At 53.2% G+C, this 19,723-nt stretch overlaps 1 protein-coding gene and 1 long non-coding RNA gene across 3 annotated transcripts in view; one reads left to right on the forward strand and one right to left on the reverse strand.

Moving 5' to 3' along the window:
• The window catches only part of LOC140418012 (uncharacterized), a 96,019-nt gene that overhangs the window by 4,546 nt on the left and 71,750 nt on the right, over positions 1 to 19,723 (reverse strand). The gene's annotated exons all lie outside the window — the stretch shown is intronic.
• On the forward strand, positions 1,417 to 8,797 carry LOC140422268 (uncharacterized). Of its 2 annotated transcripts, none has more exons than XR_011947342.1 (3): positions 1,417 to 1,558; positions 5,152 to 5,538; positions 8,315 to 8,797. It is a non-coding gene; the product is annotated as an uncharacterized lncRNA (long non-coding RNA). The 2 variants fall into 2 exon arrangements; XR_011947341.1 differs by having other exon boundaries at positions 1,421 to 1,558; positions 5,152 to 5,481.

Here is a 19,723-nt window from a genome sequence, read left to right on the forward strand (position 1 = left end):
CGGAGGAAACCCACGCACACACGGGGAGGATGTGCAGACTCCGCAGAGACAGTGACCCAAGCCGGAATCGAACCTGGGACCCTGGAGCTGTGAAGCAATTGTGCTATCCACAATGCTACCGTGCTGCCCACTTTTTTTTAAGAAATAAGAATAGCGACAGTACAATATTATACAACCAGAAATAATAGTAAATGTACTTTATTACAGACCATAAATAATATATCTAATTTAAAACTACTAGACATATCTCTAACTGATATTAATTTACTGTCCCATTAAATAGCAGCCATCTCCTGGAGAAACCAGCCCTTTAATCGTGATAAAAGAAAATTACTGTGGGTGCTGGCATCTGAAACGAAAGAGAAAATGCTGGAAAATCTCAGCAGGTCTGGCAGCATCTGTAGGGTGAGAAAAGAGCTGACGTTTCGAGTTCGATGACTCTTTGTCCAAAGCTTTGTCAAAGAGTCATCGGACTCGAAACGTCAGCTTTTTTCTCCCTACAGATGCTGCCAGACCTGCTGAGATTTTCCAGCATTTTCTCTTCCTTTAATTGTGAACATCAGGAAAGAGACCATCCTTTTATTTATTAATTATTTTTTTTTTAAAATGCATTTTATTCAAACTTGTATCAAAGTAGGTTACAGCAAATAAACACCCCGGGAAACATTCTTCCCAACAATCAACTATACGGTTTGTACAGATTTTTCTCCTTTTTCATTCCTCCCACACGACGAACGGCTCCTCAAACATGGTCACAAACATCCCCCACCTTTTCTCAAACTCCCCTGCTGCAACCTTAACTCAGACTTTCTCTTCTCTAACCGCAGGAAGTCGTGCAGGTCACCCAACCGCGCTGCTACCCCCGGTGGCGAGAGACCACCCTTTTAGCCAGACAAATAAATGTGTCAAGCTGAGGGAGCAAAGGATGTCAATGTCTTTAAGAGAGAGAGAGACCTGGGCCAAGCTTTCCAGAGTCTGCACCCTCCCTGGATTCACTTCCTTTCCCTTCAGTTGCTGCAAGTGATCAATTGAAGGTAAGAATGAGAAAAGAAATGGAAAGGGGGAGAAAAGAAAGTGTTTCACTCACAGATGTTGGAGAAAGGAGTTTTTTTCCTTCACTTCCGCTGTGACATCACAATGGGGCACTGCCCGAATCAGCCAATAGGAATTACTCTTCCGCGCTGTCGTCACCGGGTTCCAGTGCGCAGGCGCGGCGCTCCCCGCCCCCACCCGTTGTTTCGTCCGCCCCTTGAATAAGGGGGGAAATAAACCGGCAACAGAACCTCCTCGAGACAAGGTTTCCAGGCAACCGGCTGACGGCCAGAGCGAGAAGCCAATCGGTGATCTCCCCCTGCCCACGACTGCGCATGTCCAAGGGAGAGGGGAGGCTGTGCATGTGCAACGGGTAGCCCGCCTTCTGACCTTTTACCTGAGGTATTAACCAATGGCAAGAGTTGGAGGACCAGAAGGATGGTCCTCCTGCTAATCAGCTCGGGCTTTGTGTGACTGCTCGATTGAACTTCACAAGGATGCAAACCTCCTCCCGTCTCCAACAACTGTGAGTAAAACATTTTCTTTTCTCCCCCTTTCCATTTCGTTTCTCATTCTGACCTTCAATTGGTCACTTGCAGCAACTGAAGGGAAAGGAAGTGAATCCAGGGAGGGTGCAGACTCTGCAAAGCTTGGCCCAGGTCTCTCTCTCTTAAAGACATTGACATCCTTTGCTCCCTCAGCTTGACACATTTATTTGTCGAGATCTTCTCAGAAGCCCAAATACGACATTCATGAACCCTGCCGCTGCCCAGCTTGTAATGTAATTAGGAGCCAATTTAGCTCAGCTGGTTAGTGATGCAGAGCGAGGTCAGACTGGTCCTCCCTCATGATTGTCAGAAGGAGGGCAGCACGGTAGTGCAGTGATTAGCACTGCTGCCTCACGGCGCCGAGGTCCCAGGTTTCATCGTGGCTCTGGGTCACTGTCCGTGTGGAGTTTGCACATTCTCCCCATGTTTGTGTGGGTTTCACCCCCACAACCCAAAGATATGCAGGGGAGGTGGATTGTCCAAGCTAAATTGTCCCTAAATTAGAAAAAATGAAATAGGTACTCAAAACTTAAAAAAGAAATTGATTGTTGGAAGGATGCCCTCCAGCTTTCTCACCAAAACTTTAGACAGCAGTTTCAAGTCAACAGATTGACTGATAAGAGACACGCTCCCTCGATCCTTGTCCGCTTCAGAATCAAACAGACATAAGCCTCAGAAAGAGTCAATGGCAGCATACTTGAGTCAAAGTGATAATACATACCCACAAATAGTTCCAACAGTAAACCTCAAATCCCATGTAAACCCCACACCCACAGCCATGTGGTCCCAGCGCTTTACCTGGCTGAAGCTCCTTCATGGTCTTTGACATCGCTTCCCTAGAAAGAGTAGCATTAAGAGCCTCACACTGGTTTTCTGAGGCCTCCGGAAGATTCAAGGAAAATAAATAATGCTCCACACTGCCAATACATCACCAGACTGCTCAGACTTGTATAATCCTGCATAGAATTCCCGAAATTCCTGTTTATTTCCTCCGTCTTCGTGACCCTTTTCCCTTTGCCAAGCCGCACAGAGAAATCCGCTCCAAAGTTGGCCTTTGTATTCGCTCGGGTTACTCCCAAACTCGTACAACTTATGCCTCGCAAACTTTCAACTGTTCTCAACCTGCTGAGTAAATAGGGAGTCTTGCTGCGTTAACCTCCTTCAGCAATAGCTTACTCGGGCCTCCTTATAATTCTCCTCGGCCTTCACCAAACAAACCTCCAGACGGCGCTGGTTCTCCAACACCTGCACCTCTTATTTGCAGTGTAAGAAGTATTCATCCCCCCCCCCCCCCCCGGCGATGAGTGAAAACATCGCTCAGTGTCTTATTAACCCATGTCCACAAAATCCTCAGTTCGGCACCAGCCCTTCTCTCTTGGCGAAGTCCATCGCATCCTCGGGCTCCTCAAAGCAATGGTGCCGTCCCTCGTGTGTGATCCACAGGCGAGCCGGATACAGCAGCCGAAACTTCACCTGCTTCTTAAACAGAATCTCTTTGACTTGCCTGTAGCCTGCCCTTCTTCTGGCCACCTCCACGCTCAGGTCCTGGTAGATGCGCATGACACTGTTATTCCAATGGCAGCTCCGCGTGCGCTTAGCCCACTGTAGCACCCGCTCCTTGTCCAGGAACCTGTGAAACCGGGCCACCATCACTCGGGGGAGGGGGGGGCACCTCTCGCGGCTGCCTCGCCAGCGCCCTGTCCACCTCCACCGGGCGCGGGAAGACATCATCTCCCAACAGCTTCTGGAACATGCCCGCCACCGTCTCCCTCAGCCCCCTCCGGGAGACCAACGATTCTCAAACTCTGCTGATGGGACCTATTTTCCAGGACCTCTACCTTCTCCAGAAGCCTTTTTTGTTGGTCCTTCAGCCTCTCCATCTCCGCTTCCACCACCGTTTTGGTTATCCGCCTGCTCCTCCAGCGCCTTTTCCAACTTCTGGATCGTACGATCCTGGGCATCCAGCCTATGCTCAAGCCCTCGATGTCCTTCTGAATCAGGTCTAAACTGTTGCGCTGCAAAACAGTAAAGCCCTCTTGAATGACCTTCAACAAATGCTCCGTTGTTGGCTGGGCTGTCTGCACCGCGGTCCGGACGTCGGCCATATTGTCCTCAGCAGCAGCTTCTACACTGCCCTTGTTTGCCCACTTCTTCAACTGTTTGCGATTCTTTCTGCTTCTTAATTCCATACACCTGTGTCTGGAGTCAGTGCCTGAGTGCCTATGCCTTCCAAACTAGCACTCAAAAGTACAAAAAAGTCAGGGAAAAAGTCCGACTGGATTGAGAGCCACCAAGTGTGCGACTTACTCCTCCTTAGCCGCCACCGGAACCTCCACCTAACCTTTTTGAACACTAAGGGCAATTTATCATGGTCAATCCACCTAACCTGCACATCTTTGCACTGTGGGAGGAAACCGGAGCACCCGTACGAAACCTACGGTGACGCGGGGAGAACATGCAGATTTCCACAGACAGTGACCGAAGCCGGAATCGAACCTGGGACCCTGGAGATGTGAAACAACGGTGCTAACCACTGGGCTACCAGGCTGCCCATCTAGAATGCCTGAAAGACGTGCGTTTGGTGAATTGAACATTCTGAATTCTCCTTCTGTGTACCCTAACAGGCGCCGGATGTGGTGACTAGGGGAGTTTCACAGTAACTTCATTGCAGTGGTTTTTTAAAAATATAGATTACCCAATTCATCTTTTAAAATTAAGGGGCAATATAGCGTGTTCAATCCACCTACCCTGCACAACTGTGGGTTGTGTGGACAAAACCCAGGCAAACCAGAGAGAATGTGCAAACTCCACACAGACAGTGACCCAGATCCGGGATCTAACCTGGGACCTCGGCGCCGTGAGGCGGCAGAGCTAACCACTGCATCACCGTACCGCCCCATTGCAGTGTTAATGTAAGCCGACTTGTGACAATAATAAAGATTATTTTAAAATTTTAGGGTACCCAATTCATTTTTTTCCCCAATTAAGGGGCAATTTTGCGTGGCCAATCCACCTAGTTTGCACATCTTTTTGGTTGTGGGGACAAAACCATCACAAACACGGGGAGAATGTGCAAACTCCACACAGTGTCCCAGAGCCGGAATCGAACCTGGGACCTCGGTGCTGTGAGGCCGCAGTGCTAACCCACTGCGCCACTGTGCTGCCCCCGATTATTATTAAGAGGGAGTAGCCTCTCCAACTCTACTTTACCTTTCCATTTCTTTTCTCATTCTGAGGGGACTTTGGTGACTTGCAGCAACTGAAGCGAAAGGAAGTTTGTATGTTGCACACATTTGGAGTTTGGTATTATAGACATATTCCTGTCTGGCAGCCTGCATGGAGATTTTCAGGCCTCTGTCCAGGACAGGAAGCAGTGAGCATGGATCTGTGAATCAGCCTGAAGCAGCACCTTTCGAGATTTGGGAGGATTAGAGAAGATAAATATTACATACTGTCGAGTGAGAATGGAGGGAGAGTGTGTTGGGTGGAAATTTACAGCTTTTGGAGAATGAGAAAGGAAAGAATGTTTTATTGAAACTAGAATTGTCTGTTCTCAACTTGCATCTTACAGGATAATAGATGAAGATTTGCAGAAAAAAACAAACATCACTTCAGGATTTGGAAGAGTCACTTGGTTTATCGGGACCTGAATACGGTACACGTGACAATAAACAAATCCAATCCAATCCGGAGAACCATCACAGCAAGACACCTCTGGGGTTAAGGGTTGCCAGTCAGGCAAAGGAACACAATGGCAGTAAACACAGGAATGAAGAATCACATTGGGCTGGTTCCAGGAGAATTGAGTGACAATTTCTGCAACGTAACCATGGAGTGTGATTATTGGTCGTGTTAAAGTAAAAGTAAGAAGTCTCACAACACCACGTTAAAAGTCCAACAGGTTTGTTTCGAATCACTAACTTTCAGAGCACAGCTCCTTCCTCAGGTGAATGAAGAGGTGGGTTCCAGAAACATATAGATAGATAAAGTCAATGATGCAAGACGATACTGTTGAATGAGAGTCTTTGCAGGTAATTAAGTCTTTACAGGTCCAGACAGAGCAACTGGAGAGAGGGATAATCACAGGTTAAAGAGGTGTGAATTGTCTCAAGCCAGGAGAGTCGATAGGATTTTGCAACCCAACAATGCAGAATCGCCAAGCAGAAACTTATAGCTAGGTTCCGCACACATGAGTACAGCCTCAACCAAGACCTTGGATTCATGTCGCATTACATTCACCCCCCACCATCTGGCCTGGGCTTGCGAAATCCTACCAACTGTCCTGGCTTGAGACAATTCACACCTCTTTAACCTGCTCCATCTGGACCTGTAAAGTACATTTATTATTATTTCTAGTCTTTTAATATTGTACTGCAACCATGTTATATATTTTCAGTAATCTCTTATCTCAGAGGGTTGTTAATCTCTGGAATTTGTTTCCCCCAGGGTCCAGTGGAGTCTGGGAGTCATTGAATATATTCAAGAATAAGCTAGACAGAATTAATTGTTTTATTATACGTGCCCAGTCTTTTTTTCAATTAAGGGTCCCTCTCCCTTGGACATGTGCAGTTCCAGACCACCCACCCATCTGGGATAAAGCAGTTTCTCCAGCATGGGAGGATTGTGGGAGCTGCGTCCGCCATTACTTGTCCGGAGCAGTCTCCAACCTCCTGAGACTCGGATGAAAAGTGAGGGGGTGGACATTGACACCAACCTGACACAAAGTATATGTGGGTAGTCACTGGATTTGATTGTGACACCCCCCCCCCTCCCTCCCTCGCCAAAACATAATTTTTTCATTTAAGGTACCCAATTCATGTTTTTTCCAATTAAGGGCCAATTTAGAATGGCCAATCCACCAACCCTGCACATCTTTGGGTTGTGGGGATGAGACCCACACAGACACGGAGAGACTGTGCAAACTCCAAACGCAGTGTCCTGGGGCCGGGATTGAACCTGGGTCCTTGGCGCCGTGAAGTTAGACAGAATTCTGATTGACGAGGGAGTTGAGGGGCACGGGGAACAGGTAGGAAAATGGACTGAAAGTTAAGATGAGGAGCGAATTCTTCACTCCAGGATGTGGTGAAGCTTTGGAATTCTCTGCTCCAGAGGACTGTGGAGCCTCAAGTCATCAAGTATTTTCCAGATCGAGTTGATAGGTTTCGAGATGTTGAAGTCACTAAGGGAAATGGTGCTGAGCTAGATCGGCCATTGAGCTTATTACAGGGTTGAGCAAATTCAATGGGCCAAATGGTCAACTGCAGTGCCTATTTGTACTGGAAGCTCATTGGCGCATTCACACTTGGCTGAGACCATTCAGCTGCTCTCTTTGTGGGAAAGGATTCAGTCAGTCATTCACCCTGCAGACACACCAGTGAGTTCACACTGGGGAGAGACCGTTCACCTGCTTTCGGTGTGGGAATGGATTCACTCAATTATCCAGCCTGCAGAGGCACCAGTGGGTTCACACTGGGGAGAGGCCATTCATCTGCTCTCACTGTGGGAAGGGATTCTGTGAATCATCCACACTGCGGAGGCACCAGCGAGTTCACGCTGGGGAGAAGCCGTTCACCTGCTCTCAGTGTGAGAAGGGATTCTGTGCTTCCTCGAACTTGCTGAGACACCAACATGGTCACAATTGATTACAGGGGTTGGATTCTGTTGTTATTGTTTCTGCTCTCAATTACATCCAGGACTGCATTGTGTTCATTCTGTCAGTTGGTCAATGGGGAGGGTCGGAGGGTTTCTTTCTGCTGGACTGGCCTTCTCATGACTGATGCTCTTGAGCCTTGTGGCAAATTTCATAAGGATCACAGAGTGAAAGGGTGTTTGGAAGGTAGATGACAGATAGTTCCTGTTTCTGTTTGAAACCCCTAAAGAATGCAGGTATAGGCTTTGGTGGTTACATGGTTCTGTCTCAGAAGGAAACTGTCAAGCTATGAGGGGCAAGTTGATTGGGAACTTCCAATAAAATGTGTAATGATACACAGGCAGTCGCATTTAAGGAATTATCACATATTTACATAAAATATAGATTCCTTTAAGAAACAAAAATCCAACAGGAAAAGTGACGCAACCGTGACGATCAAGAAACATTAAAGATTCCATTAGGTCAAAGGAAGAGGCTCATTGATAGATTACAGATTTATTGCTTCACTGATTTATTGGTACCTTGAAGAATCAATGCAGTATAATTCTTAAATTCAGTATACATACAGGCAGAAATTGTTTCAGATAAAAATATGAGAATTGCTGTACAGCAACTTAATATGTGTCAGAATCTAACACAGTTTCAAGAAAAGTTGCATAAAAGCCCTCGTAATGAATAAAACATTGTTCTACAAATACATCTAGCAATGAAAACGTATCGCAGCCTCAGCAACAGAAACATTTACAAAATGTAGCAAAGCCTTAGCAACAAGCAAGGTTAATGCAGAACCCTTATCTTCAGAGGATTGGTACACATGGCGGGAGCATGTAGACATTTAATTAACTTGATAGACATTAATGAATATTAAGTAAAGACCAATGCCTGGATAACAAATCATGCTCCAAGTGACAGAGTTTTCTGATTAAATCAGGAAGCCTCAGCTGAGAATTTGAAACCAATAAGGGGTTAGACCATTGATAAGAATTTCTTTAAGAATAGTTTCATGACTAAAGTTTGTTCTATATTCATGCTTTAAGAAATTCTGAACCATCTATTGATTTCCTAATATTTTCTTATTTCATAGAATTTCATTTCATAGAATTTACAGTGCAGAAGGAGTCCATTCGGCCCATCGAGTCTGCACCGGCTCTTGGAAAGAGCACCCTACCCAAGGTCAACACCTTCACCCTATCCCCATAATCCAGTAACCCCACCCAACACTAAGGGCAATTTTGGACACTAAGGGCAATTTATCCTGGCCAATCCACCTAACCTGCACATCTTTGGACTGTAGGAGGAAACCGGAGCACCCGAAGGAAACCCACGCAGACACGGGGAGGATGTGCAGACTCCGCACAGACAGTGACCCAAGCCGGAATCGAACCTGGGACCCTGGAGCGGTGAAGCAATTGTGCTATCCACAATGCTACCGTGTTTCCCCAATGTTTTTGTTTAACTCTCTTTGTTATGTTTTGATGTATTATTTGATCTGAATTTGGAATTATTTTTATGTAAGAGAATTGAGGTGGATAATTAGCAATAAAGTTGTATTTTTGGACACCTCCAATCAACCAGATTTTGGGCTCATTTTTGAAGATAAAATAAGAGATCAGGGGCGAAATTCTCCGTTATCGGCGGAAACTCCGCCGATCGGCGCAAAAAACGGCGCAAATCCCACTTGCGTCACGTCATAAAAATGGGCCGATAGTCTGCGGCCCGAAATGGGCTAGCAGCGACGTAACGGGATCCGCGCTTGCGCAGTGGTTCACGCCGTGCAGCGTCATACGCGCTGCACGGCGTGACGGCTCATAAGGCCGCGCAGCTCCCCCCCCACCCGACCGGAACAGCCGACCGCAACACCCGACTTGATGGCTGGCCGTCGCTCAGCCCCGAGGTTCGAGTCACGCGATGTGGAGGCGCTCCTGGATGCGGTGGAGCAGAGGAGGGACGCCCTGTATCCCGGGCACGGCCGCAGAGTTGCCCCACGCCACAGCCGGCGTCTGTGGAGGGAGGTGGCAGAGGCCGTCACCGCTGTGGCCCTAACACCACGGACAGGCACCCAGTGCCACAAGAAGGTGAACGACCTCGTCAGAGCAGGCAGGGTGAGCGTCCCCCATATCCCCTCTCCCCCAAATCCCCCCCTCCCCCATATCCCCCCCTCCCCCATATCCCCCCTCCCCCATATTCCCCCCTCCCCCATATTCCCCCCTCCCCCATATTCCCCCCTCCCCCATATTCCCCCCTCCCCCATATTCCCCCCTCCCCCATATTCCCCCCTCCCCCATATTCCCCCCTCCCCCATATCCCCCTTCCCACATATCCCCCTCCCCATATCCCCCCTCCCCCATATTCCCCCCTCCCCCATATTCCCCCCTCCCCCATATTCCCCCCTCCCCATATCCCCCCCTCCCCATATCCCCCCTCCCCATATCCCCCCTCCCCCATATCCCCCCTCCCCCATATCCCCCCTCCACCATATCCCCCATATTCCCCCCTCCCTCATATCCCCCCTCCCCCATATCCCCCCCTCCCCCATATCCCCAAGTGAATCCAGCCCTAACCTTAACCTCTGCAATGCACGCGCAACCGATGGCGTGCATTCATATACCTGCCTAACACTGTTGCCTTTTACCCCAGCCACCCCCCCCCCCCCCCCCAGGAGAAGCGCGCACACAACAATAGGGAGCATGTGAGGACTGGAGGAGGGCCCGCTGATGAGAGGCCACTGACCGTACACGAGGAAAGGGCCCTGGAACTGGCTGGCGGACCTGAGGACCGGGAGGTTGCTGATGCAGAGGTCGGGGCCCCACGAGCAAGTGAGCCACCAACAGCCCGTCCCCATATCCCCCTCTCCCGTATCACCTGATCACTGCCTGATGTCTAACCATGCATGCTTCATTGTGTATCGCAGGACCAAACGTCCAGGCATCCATCCCCGCAGATGCAGACCGCCCGCAGGATGCCCCTCGGAGACCACGGGAGACGGAGAGACCCGAACCCTCCAGCATGCGACGCCCGCAGGATGCCCCTCGGAGACCACGGGAGACGGAGAGACCCGAACCCTCCAGCATGCGACGCCCGCAGGATGCCCCTCGGAGACCACGGGAGACGGAGAGACCCGAACCCTCCAGCATGCGACGCCCGCAGGATGCCCCTCGGAGACCACGGGAGACGGAGAGACCCGAACCCTCCAGCATGCGACGCCCGCAGGATGCCCCTCGGAGACCACGGGAGACGGAGAGACCTGGAGCAACAGGGAGACGACACCCCCGTCACGTGCGGGAGCGACCACCCAGCGATGAGGGGGGCAGCCACAGGCCCCCGTCACATCCGAGCCAGGACACCACTACCCAGGACACCACTATCCAGGACACCCCTACCCGGGACACCACTACCCAGGACACCCCTACCCGGGACACCACTACCCGGGACAGCACTACCCGGGACAGCACTACCCGGGACAGCACTACCCGGGACAGCACTACCCGGGACGGCACTACCCAGGACACCCCTACCCGGGAAGACGAAATACCGGAGTGACTCAGAGTGGATGGGTGGAGACGAACCCCCACCCCAAAGTGCCATGGACTCAGAGTGGGACGAAGAGCACGACACAACGCCACTGCTGTCACCAACACCCTCCACCATCGCAGAAACACTCACCACGGTTGGGCACTTTAGTGATGAGGCGTCTGGTACACTCACTGGTGCGCACAACACAGCCGTCCCGGTACAGCAGGTGGAGGTAGGAGCAGCAGAGGGACCGGGCGGTCGGAGGGCAGCCCAGGCCAAGTGAACATCTGCCGCCCAGATGGATCCCGGGTTCCTGCAGTTACCACACCCACACATAGATCCGATGCAACCACCGACACGGAGACGAGCGAATAGGGTGACGGGTGGCTTGCGGCGGCTGCGGTCGCAGGTGGAGGAGTCCACCCGCGTCCAGGAGCTGGGAGTGGTCCCGGTCATGCGTGCCACCCAGGCTGACACCGCACGGGTGGCGTCCGCGGTGGAGGCAATGGGTGCGACGGTGTCAGACATGGGGAACGGTTTGCGAGGCCTGGGGCCTTCCGTGCAGGCGGCGTCTGTGGCCCAGGAAATGGCTGCCCTCTCACAGGAGGCCATGAGCCAGTGCCAGCGCCAGATGGCAGAGGCGCTCAATGCCATAGCCCAGTCTCAGCAGGCCATGGCCCAGTCTCAGCAGGCCATAGCCCAGTCTCTGCAGGCCATGGCCCAGTCTCTGCAGGCCATGGCCCAGTCTCAGCAGGCCATCGCTGAGGGCATCGGCGCCAGTGGCCATGTGCGAGCTGGCGTCGCACTGTCGCAGACAGGGTTCGACAACCCCCTGGGCTCCATGGCTGCAAACCTGCAGACCCCTGTCGATACCAGCACGGGCCTCCAGGACTGGCAGCGCCAGATGTCGGGGGCGCGTCGGATGGCCAGTCCGTTCGCATCCCCCACCCATGTAGAGGCCTGGGGGCCATCGGGCACCCCGAGGGAGGAGGAGGTGGTGTGGTCCGTCCCGGCTCCCTCTGTAGGGGAGGTCCCGGTACACCGCGACACCTCGGACTCCCCCCCTTCCGTCCCAGGTGCATCGGGTGGGCAACGGGCAGGACAGGCTGGCAGCTCGCCATCCCAGTCGCCCGGGCCGCAGCCTGGCCCATCTAGGCCAGGACGCCCCAGGAAACGGCCGCCAAAGGGATCCAGTGTCAGAGGGCAGGAATCACAGGAGTCCACCTCCAGTTCTGCTGTACCGTCTGGGGAACCACGTAGACGTAGTCAAAGGGCCCGTAAGGCCAAACAATTAGACACTGAGTAAGTTGGCACGGGTGCAGGGCACAGATGAGTTTTAGGCGCTAGGGCACGTGCATGAACTCCTTTGGTTATTAAAGTCAATGTTACACCTACCGAAGCTGCCTTTGTGCTCTGTCCAAAGTGTGCGGGGGTGTCATGTACGTTGAGCGCAAGTGTGTGTGTGAGGGGTGGTCTTACCTCAGTCCCAGGTGAGTCTGCCCCCTTCCCCCTGGGCCGCCATCAACATCCCCCGGGCAGAGGACGGGACCGTGCGCTGCAGTGTCACAGCCGCATGCAGGGATGGTCCGGGTGGATGGTGGTACTGTGGCCATGGGTCAGACATAGTCCAACGATGTAGAGCCAGGAGCTCATCGGAGGCGGGTTGTCATCATTCTCCATGGCCTGCGATAGACACGCGTCCACCCGCAACTGGGTGAGCCCGGCCCGTTGTGCCGCCGGTGAATCGGCAATTGGGAGTGGGGGGGTGGTGTGCATGCGGGTGGGGTGTGTGGGGTTGGGGAGGGGGGTGAGGGTGCTGGGTGTGTGGATGGGTGGGGGGTGTGGGTGGTCGGCTGTTGTCATGGTGTGCGGTCTGTGGCCATACTACCCGATTCCCACGCCCATCTAGTCAGTGAAGCGGGCGTCTATCAGTCTGTCCCGTGCCCGCTGGGCCAGCCGGTAACGGTGGACAGCCACCCGTCTGTGTCTACCCCGTCTGCCCTGACCATTGCCCCTATCCCCCTCATCTGGGGAGGACTGGGCCTCTTCCTGCTGCTCCTCCACTCCGCCCTCCTCTGCCTGCGGCACATCGCCCCTCTGCTGGGCTATGTTGTGCAGGACGCAGCACACCACAATGATGCGGCCGACCCTATCTGACCGATACTGGAGGGCGCCCCCAGAGAGGTCCAGGCACCTGAAACGCATCTTCAGCACGCCAAAGCACCTCTCGATTACTCCCCTTGTCGCTACATGGGCATCATTGTAGCGGTTCTCCGCCTCATTGCGTAGCCTCCGTATAGGCGTCATCAGCCACGATCGCAATGGGTAGCCCCTGTCGCCCAGCAACCAGCCCCTCAGCCGGGGATGGCGTCCCTCGTACATGCCGGGGATGGATGACCGCGACAACACGAATGAGTCGTGTACACTGCCTGGGTGACGGGCGCAGACGTGCAGGATCATCATGCGGTGGTCGCAGACCACCTGTACGTTCATCGAATAGGTCCCCTTCCTATTAGTGAACACGGCCCTGTTATCTGCAGGTGGCCGCACGGCGACGTGCATCCCATCGATCGCGCCCTGGACCATGGGGAACCCGGCAACGGCAGAGAAGCCCACGGCCCGGGCATCTTGGCTGGCCCGGTCCACGGGGAAGCGGATGTAGCGGTGCGCCATGGCATAAAGGGCATCTGTCACTGCCCGGATGCACCGATGTCTGCGATATGCCGGACAGGTCCCCACTCGGTGCCTGGAATGACCCCGTTGCATAAATGTTCAGGGCCACCGTAACCTTGACGGACACGGGGAGAGGGTGTCCCCCGCCAGTGCCACGCGGTGACAGGTGTGCCAGCAGGTGGCAGATGTGTGCCACGGTTTCCCGGCTCATCCGGAGTCTCCTCCTGCATTCCCGGTCCGTGAGGTCCTGGTATGACTGCCGGGGCCGGTACACACGGGGCGCCCTCGGGTGCCTCCGTTGCCGTGGGGCCGCGACGTCCTCCTCCCCCTCCTCGTCCTGTCGGTCAGGTGTCCCTCCAGCCTGGGCGGCTGCCGCCTGCCCCTCTGCGGCAGCCTGCGCCGCCTCTCTGGCACGCTCCTCCTCCTCCTCCTCCTCCTCATCCAGGGCAACATAGACATGAGCGGCTGCCACCACGGCGGCCAACATCGCTGGATGGTCTGAAAACATGACGGCCTGGTGGGGGGGAGGGGAACGACGACATGTCATCATTGCCCATATCCCCTCCTCCCCCCAGCCAGGTGGCATGGACCGCATGGGTCCAACTGTTGGAGGCTGGCACCTGGCCAGGTGGACCAACTCATTTGCCCTCCCATCACCCACCCCGGCACGGACCCCCCCCCCCCCCCCCCCAACCTCCACCCCGGCACGGACCCCCTCCCCAACACCCACCCCAGCATGGACCCCCCCCCAACCTCCACCCCGGCACGGACCCCCTCCCCAACCCCCAACCTCCACCCCGGCACGGACCCCCCCCCAACCTCCACCCCGGCACGGACCCCCTCCCCAACCCCCAACCTCCACCCCGGCACGGACCCCCCCCCAACCTCCACCCCAGCACGGACCCCCCCCCCAACCTCCACCCCGGCACGGACCCCCTCCCCAACCCCCAACCTCCACCCCGGCACGGACCCCCTCCCCAACACCCACCCCAGCACGGACCCCCCCCCAACCTCCACCCCGGCACGGACCCCCTCCCCAACCCCCAACCTCCACCCCGGCACGGACCCCCTCCCAACCCCCAACCTCCACCCCGGCACGGATCCCCTCCCCAACCCCCAACCTCCACCCCAGCACGGACCCCCCCCCAACCTCCACCCCGGCACGGCCCCCTCCACAACCCCCAACCTCCACCCCAGCACGGACCCCCCCCCCAACCTCCACCCCGGCACGGACCCCCTCCACAACCCCCAACCTCCACCCCAGCACGGACCCCCCCCCCAACCTCCACCCCGGCACGGACCCCCCCCAACCCCCAACCTCCACCCCGGCACGGACCCCCCCCCCCAACCTCCACCCCAGCACGGACCCCCCCCCAACCTCCACCCCGGCACGGACCCCCTCCCCAACCCCCAACCTCCACCCCGGCACGGACCCCCTCCCCAACCCCCAACCTCCACCCCAGCACGGACCCCCCCCAACCTCCACCCCGGCACGGACCCCCTCCCCAACCCCCAACCTCCACCCCGGCACGGACCCCCTCCCCAACCCCCAACCTCCACCCCAGCACGGACCCCCCCCAACCTCCACCCCGGCACGGACCCCCTCCACAACCCCCAACCTCCACCCCGGCACGGACCCCCTCCCGGCACTCCCCCGGAGCCCAGCCTACTCTAACCACCCCCCCCCCCCCCCCCGCCGCACACACACACAAGCCGAGACACACCTCTCCTCAGGCAATCAGTCTGCGGCCACGCCATTTCCTGCCCAGAGCCAACCCCCCAGGCCGTCACTCACCTCCTCGCTGGTCGGCGTGAGCCTGGAGCACCGGGTCACGCCGATGAAAAGGAGGTTTGATTCACGTCGACGTGAACGGTCATCACGTCGACGGGACTTCGGCCCATCCGGAAGGGAGAATATCGGCAGGCCGAAAATCGGCTGCCTTGCGCAGACCCGTGACATTCTCCGCGGCAGCGGCGCCATTAACGCCCCGCCGACTTTTCTCCCTTCGGAGACTTCGGCGGGGGCGGGATTCACGGCGGCCAACGGCCATTCTCCGACCCGGCGGGGGGTCGGAGAATGACGCCCCTTATCACTCATATAGTTGCCAAAATAAGTGTAACCCTGAGGATTGGAAACTTGTTTTAGTATTTACAAAGGAGGATCAAGAAACTCAAAGAGAAAATAGAATACGAGAGCAAACTGGCTAGAAACATAAAAAAACGATTGAAAAAGTTCCTATAAAATGTGAAAAGGAAAAGATTCGCAAAGACCAATGTGGGTCCATTCCAGGCAGAGACAGAAGAGTTTATGATGGGGAATAAGGAAATTACAGCAAAACTAAACAATGTGTGTCTGTCTTCACAGAGGAAGATACAGAAATTGTCCTAAAACACGAGAGAACCAAGGGACCAGTGAGCACGAGGAACTGAAAGAGATTAGTATTAGTGAGAAAGTAATACTGGAGAAATTAATGTGGTTGAAAGTTAATAAATGCCCAAAAGCTGCTGCTCTCCATCCCAGAGTGTTGAAAGAGGCGGCTGGAGAGATAGTGGATACATTGGTGATCATCTTTCAAAATTCTATAGATTCTGGAATGGTTCCTGCAGATTGGAAGGTAGTAAATGTAACCACACTATTTAAGGAGTGAGAGAGAAAACGGGGAACCACAGACCCATTAGCTTGACATCAGTAGGGGGGAAAATGCTACAATCTATTATAAAGGATGTGATAACATACGAATTAGGAGCTGGAGTAGGCCACTCGGCCCCTCGAGCCTGCTCCACCATTTAATAAGTTGATCTGATTGTAACCTCAATTCCACATTCCCCCCGATAACCATTCGCCCCCTTGCTTATCAAGAATCTATTCAACTCAGTCTTCAAAATATTCAAAGACTCTGCTTCCACTGCCCTTTGAGGAAGAGAGTTCCAAAGACTCCCAACTCTGAGAGAAAAAAGTTCTCCTCTGCCTTAAATAGGCAAGTTGTTACTTTTAAAGTGACTCCAATTTCTAGATTCTCCCACAAGAAGAAACATCCTTTCCACATCCACCCTGTCAAGGCCCCTCAGGATCTGATACGGTTCAATCAAGTCACCTAAACTCCATCGGACACAAGCCCAGCCCGTCCAATCATTCCTCATAAGACCAGCCTCCAATTCCAGGTACGAGTCCAGTAAACCTTCTCTGAACTGCTTCCAACACATTTACATCCTTCCTTAAATGATAGCAAGACTATACACAGTGCTCCAGATGTGGACTCATCAATGTCCTGTATAACTGAAGCACAACCTCCCTACTTTTGTATTCAATTCCCTTTTTGTGATTCATGCTCTTGGACACCCAGATCCCTCGGAGTCTCAGAGCTCTACAATCTCTCACTATTCAGATCAGAAACTGTTTTATTCTTCTGGCAACATGGACAATTTCTCATTTTCTCACATTATTCTCCATTTGGCAGATCTTTTCCCACTCACATAACCTACCTCTATCCTTTGTAGTCTCCTTATGTCCTCTTCACAGTTTACTTTCCTACCGATCTTTATACCATTGGAGCATCAGAGCAGGAGTTGGCCATTCAGCCCATCGATCCTGCGCCGCCATTCAATGCGATCATGGCTGATCATCCATTTCATGGTAGCACACTGGTTAGCACAGTTGCTTCACAGCTCCCGGGTCCCAGGTCCGATTCCCGGCTTGGGTTACAATCTGTGCGGAGTTTGCACTTTCTCCAGGTGTCTGAGTGGGTTTCCTCCCACAGTCTAAAGATGTGCAGGTTAGGTGAATTGGCCATGCTAAAATGCCCTTAATGTCCAAAAAGGTTGGGTGGGGTTACTGGGTTACGGCGATAGGGTGGGGGTGTGGACTTTGGTCGGGTGCTCTTTCCAAGGGCCGGTGCAGACTCAATGGGCCAAATGGCCTCCTTCTGCCCTGTAAATACTATGATCCTATGATTCAATGTCTTTTTCCCCACACTATCTCCATATCCATATGGGTTATTGATATTTAGAAATCTGTCAGTTGCGTGGCACGGTTGCCCAGTGGTTAGCACTGTTGCCTCACGGCACCAAGAACCTGAGTTCTATCCTGGCCCCGGGTCACTGTCCATGTGGAGTTTGCACATTCTCCTAGTGACTTGTGGGTCTCAGATCCACAACCGAACTTGTTGTGCAGCATTGGTGAATTGGCCTCGCTCCACTGCCCCTTAATTCGAAAAAAATAATTTATTAAACAAAGAAAAAGAAATCTGTCAGTCTCTGCTTTAAACACACTCAGTGACTGAGCTCCCACAGCCCTCTGGGGTAGAGAATTCCAAAGATTCACAACCCGAGGAGTAAAGAAATGTCTCCTCCGAGACCGGTCCTAAGTGGCTTCCCCCTTAGTTTGAAATTGTGTCCCCTGGTTCTAGACTCTCCAATCAGGGGGAACATCTCACCTGCACCCACCCTGTCTATTCCTTTATGGATTTTGTAAGTTTCAATGAAATCCCCTCTCATTCCTTGGAACTCTAGAGAAAAGAGGCCTAGTTTCCCCAATCTGCTTTCATAGGACAGTCCTGCCATACCCGGGACAAGTCTGGTCAAACTTTGTTGCTGTTCCTCTGTGGCAATACCTTACCTAAGTAAAACTGCACACATTACTCCAGCTGTGGTCTAAGCATTTCATAATGATCGATGTCATCGAGGCACGTTGCCTGGTTCTTCTTTGGCACCGGTATGATGGTGGTCTTCTTGAAGCAGGTGGGAACCTCAGAACGGAGGAGGGAGAGGTTGAGGATGTCCGCACATGATCTGGGTGCATGGCAGGGACTCCCGTCAGGACTTGTCGCTTTCCGAGGGTTCACTTTCAAGAAGGACAATCTGACTTTGTACGCTGTGACGGTGGGCATGGGCGTGTCCAAGGCTGCTGGGGCAGATGACAAAGGTTTGTTGGTTTCCTGCTCGAAATAAGCATAGAATGCATTGCGTTTGTTGGGAAGGAGTGCGCTGTTGCTAAAGGTTCTACTTGGCTTTGCTTTTTAGCGCATTATGTTGTTTAAGCCTTGCCACAATCGATGAGAGTCCATGATTCTAGCTCAGTCTGGACAACTCTTCTGTTGTCTCTTGGCATCCCTGTTGGCTTTGCAGAGGTTGTACCTAGATTTTTTTGTACAGGTCAGGGTTGCCTGACTTGAACGCCTCAGATGTGGCCTTCAGTCGGGAGTGAATCGCCCGATTAAACCATGGTTTCTGGTTGGGTAACGTACGTACTACCTTCTTTGACACACAATCTTCTACACACTTGCTGATGAAGTCTGTGATGGTGCTGGCATACTCGTTTCGGTTAACTGCCGAGTTCTTGAAAATGGACCAATCACGTAGGAGCTCTTTTGCCTCAGACCAGCATTTGCACAACCTTCTTAACCGGATTCTCCCGCTCAAGTTTCTGCTTGTATGCCGGGAGAAGGAGCGCCATCTTGTGGTCCGATTTTCCGAAGTGCGGTCAGGGGATGGATCATCTGGGCCCTTGATGTTTGTGTGGCAGTGATCAAGGATGTTGGGGCCCCTGTCGGGACAGGAGATGTCTTGGTGGAATTTTGGCAGTACACACTTGAGGTTGGCCTGGTTAAAGTCCACGGCCACGATGAACAAGGCTGCCAGGTATTCTGTTTCATTGTTATTTATAGCGGTTACAATTCATCAAGCGCCTTCTTCACTTCCGCCTGGGGTGGGATGTAGACCGCCGTGATGATGGCAGAAGTGAACTCCGTGGAAGGCAGTATGGACGGTACTTCACAGTCGGGTATTCCAGGTCCGGGGAGCAGTCGTTCCCCAGGGTCGCCACATCCGAGCACCAGGTGTTGACGAGGTGACAAATCCCTCCACCCACTCCAGGTTCAGTCCTGGATGTGATTAACAGCAGGAATAACAGCAAAATCTAACCCATCATCACTTGTGAACCCTTTGGTATCTCAGCGTGTTGGACGACTGAGTGAATCCCTCCCCACAGTGAGAGCAGGTGAATGGCTTCTTTCCAGTGTGAACTCGCTGGTGTCTCTGCAATGTGGATGATGTTTGAAACCTCTTTGTGCAGTGAGTGCAGCTGAACGGTCTCTCCTCAGTGTGAATGCGCTGGTGGGGCATCAGTACCCAAGAGCTTTGAAACCCACTCCCACAGTCGGAGCATTTAAAGGGTCTCTCATTGGTGTGAGTGACATTGTGGCTCAGCAAGTGATGACCGAGTGAATCTTTTCCCAGTCGGAGAGGTGAACGGGCTCTCCCCGGTGTGACCTCGCTCGTGTTTCATCAGGTTGGATGAGGTTCTAAAGCT

The sequence above is a fragment of the Scyliorhinus torazame genome, chromosome 5 (genome assembly GCF_047496885.1).
Source record: "Scyliorhinus torazame isolate Kashiwa2021f chromosome 5, sScyTor2.1, whole genome shotgun sequence".
NCBI lineage: Eukaryota > Metazoa > Chordata > Chondrichthyes > Carcharhiniformes > Scyliorhinidae > Scyliorhinus > Scyliorhinus torazame.